The 3594-nt window shown below is 42.2% G+C and overlaps 1 long non-coding RNA gene across 1 annotated transcript in view; it reads left to right on the plus strand.

The window, feature by feature from the left end:
* Positions 1 to 3594, plus strand: part of LOC138714997 (uncharacterized) — a 935649-nt gene that overhangs the window by 98742 nt on the left and 833313 nt on the right. The window lies entirely within an intron of this gene.

Below are 3594 nucleotides of genomic sequence, written 5' to 3' on the forward strand. Positions count from 1 at the left end.
ATCGAACGGTCTGAGATAAAACCGTCCTGTTCGAGACAGAATGTCCGATGGAGTATATTGTCGGCCTTACTTTAAAACTGTAGTTTTTTTTTTTTTTACTAATGGCGGGTACTTATTTTTCGTCATCCACCCATATGGAACCAGTTGTGTAGACTAATTTACCAAGAGAGTCGTCACCCAGGTTGCGCCATATGAGGCTGGTCTACGCTATACCCGCGATAAAATGAGATGATGAAGATTTGTTGGGATGCCACATGGTAACCGAAGCTTCCGGAGTATACTTCTGTGTTATCTGGTCCATGGGCTTCCCCAACACAAGTTACAAATCGTTGGTACACCGGGGATCGAAGCCAGGACCACAGGACCAGCGCTCTAGCCACTGGACCATCGTGGCGGTTACACTGTAGTGTATTTTGTTTGATATTCATATACGTATATACATAACCTACTTACCGTATATTTCCATAACTTTATGTGGAAAACTTCGAGGCACATTAGAGAATGGAGCGTGACGCACCGCGCGAAACACCACGGGGCGTGAAGTTCATCTTACACTTTTGTTTCCATGGTATCACGAGTGACGTGAAAGTAAAGCTTTCATTTCAAATCGTTACAATTTTCGTGATTTGTAGCTTGAACATAGATGTCTCACTTCAAGAAATGTGAATATAATTTAGTTATGACTCCTTGGTGAAGAATGGTGAGGAAATGTGCCTTACAGGCCGCTAATTTGAAGGTAGGAAATAACACTGATCTGACCGTCTGAGCGTTCAGGTATTTTAAGTTTTGAAATAAGGATGATATTGCATGGTAGTAAAAACACAATACTCAGAAATTTTATTCAAAACAATTGATTGAGAAACACAAAACAGCATATTCAGAACTACAGGTCTCTTTCTTATTGGGTGATGAATGACCTGTTTGTTTCACTATAATTGTGTTTGATATTAATTGTTAATGTAACTACACACACAAAGATCATAAAATATGCAGGGTATTATCTCGTGTTGCACGTAAACTTTGTAACAAACGCGATAGATGGGATCATACACTTCTGATCTCGTAGACGAGTTCCTTTATAGCAGTGATTGCCAAAAGCTGTGTCGCGACACATGCCCCTGTCTCCACTCAAGCTTAACCATGGCACCATACCCCCACTCTCTGTTTACAGCCATCACTTCGGTATAAGTAAAGACATTTATCAGCAGCGGACGTACGCATGTAATGTTACAAGTGTGTAGGATAATATGTTTCGATGTCTGTTCGAAAACAGATAGTAAGTAAAAACTTCATTTTAAGGTGCATGGGAGGATGGCAAAAATATGAGATACTTAATTTCTTGTAAAATTTTAAATGAAGTATAAAAGAACAATGCACGTTATCATTATTCTTCTTGTTACAAAGACTACCACGCCCTTACCTGTAACTTGAATATTTAATTAATAAACGAACAATAAAAAGTATCGGCTTCTATGTCTTAATCGGGGTAAAATACTTCGATATTTTTTTCGACGTATGTAGTGTAATTTGAATATTTCATTTATAAATAAACAATAAAAATGTATTAATTGGTGTAAAATACTTCGACGTTTTTTTCGACATATGTAGTGTAATTTTATTTTATTAATTACACAAAAATAATGAATAGGAGGATAAAAATTAACATGGAAAAAAGTGTGTATGGTTAATAAGTAGAAGAATATTATATTGCTTTTGTTTTTTGGACACCGTCCGTCTCTACACTGTTATTCACTGCATTACCTAAGGAGATACCTACTTCGCCCCTCCCCCTGCGATAGTGGTGTGCGGGTTGCATTTCTATTACATCACAATTTCGTGGTGTTTGGCAACCACTGCTTTATAGCCTTTTCCAGTGCAGCAGCAGCAGTGTGAAGGACTGTCCGCCAATTATTGCAGGGCTGCTGGTGATACCGATGCCAACCACGGGTTAACTTCTCCTCGGGGGAAGTGAATCCGTTGCAGATGGAACAGTGGAGATTCCTATACGTTGTTGCGCCGTGATACATACGCGCCGTGTACGACTCTCACATAGGCCTATTCTGGATTTGGACTTCCATCCACTTGTCCAATTGCAGCTTCTCAGCAAAGAGTACACATCCGCTCGTGGTCAGAACTGCAGGTTGCACAAGATTCTCGCTTCCTTAAATTCCAGGCCCCATTCCTTGGTTTTGAGTTCAACGGTGGACTCTGTGGACTTTAGCGTGTCGGGGAAGTTGTCACACTGGAATTCCGCATTCCATATGATGGAGTCGGCGAAGACATCGCGGTGGCAGGCTGCGGAATACCAATTTCGGTAGGTTATTTTGGTACTTCTGCTGGTGATGGGAGCTTCGAGGATTGGCATTATGTAGGTAAAATCCGACCGTTCGCAATGCTCGCGCACTTCGGTGCCCTGCCAGGTACTGGGGCAGTGCTGCACCTTGTATAGGACGTATCCGAACTCGTGGGAGCAGGTGAAGGGAGATCGCCTAGTACCTGTTCCTCCGGCTTGAATTGCGGGGAACTGCGACACCAGTCTCGGTATCATGCGTATAGAGCATCGCATGCTTACACGTCCAGGTTCGAATCTCCAACCACATAGTCTGGTCTAGAATCAAGACCAGATATCAACAGATTTCATAGACTGTGTTTCTCTCGGCGTTGCCAGACATCTCGAATTTGAGTTGGATCAATGTTGACTTGGTCCGAACAATAAACGCGAAGTAAAAGTGCTGAATACTCATAAGCTAACAGTGTGGCACGGCAAGATAGAGTGAGACTTTCAAAACGCATGCGCCAATATTACGTGCTTATAGGCCCCGCCAGTCAAAGCAATGTGCTACGCTTTGTCACTACAGTATTGACACGTTGTCATATCTCACTTGAACTTTGTCCCGTTAAAATAACTTGAATACTATTGTGGTAACGAAGAAAGATGCAACTTCTGACGCTTCTACTGAAGCACATGGAATGTATAGAGCCAAGACCCTACGTTGCAATTAACCATCGTTCTTCTTTCCCTCACCGCAATGATAATCACATCAGCTAAGGACGGGCAGACGAGAAGGCACATATGCGCGGAAGAAAAGTCAGACAATAGCCTATAAGTATGTGACAACTTGGTGTCCATTTAGTGCAGGGATACAGGACTGGGAAAGAGAGAGGTGGAAGCGTGGGGAAAGAATTTGTTCTCCGTCCGCAATTTCCCGGTCTTGAATTACGTATCTGTGACGTTCGCAAGCACACTGAATATATATTTTATCTCCCCCTGCAATATCCAATGACGTGTGGAGGTGAAAGGAAGGAATGAGTCACATGTTCCGGCTTGTGACTTGTGCCACAATTGGAGCACAGTTTTGCATCCCTGACTTAATGTGTGGCACCAGAAAGGCGAGTGATGTATGCAGTTCCCATTAGCTGAAACATTCGGGGAGAAGATGGAAGTTAAAAAAATATACGTTGCGGAGCTGTCAAAAGTTGCTTCTTTCTCTGCGGAAGCAAGGAGGGGTTATATTGAATGTGCGATTTTGATAATAACTGACAATTCGAGATGCATATTTCACGTGTAGGAGAGAAATAAAATGCACTCTAGAA

Source organism: Periplaneta americana, chromosome 15 (genome assembly GCF_040183065.1).
Source record: "Periplaneta americana isolate PAMFEO1 chromosome 15, P.americana_PAMFEO1_priV1, whole genome shotgun sequence".
In the NCBI taxonomy this organism is placed as follows: Eukaryota; Metazoa; Arthropoda; class Insecta; order Blattodea; family Blattidae; genus Periplaneta; species Periplaneta americana.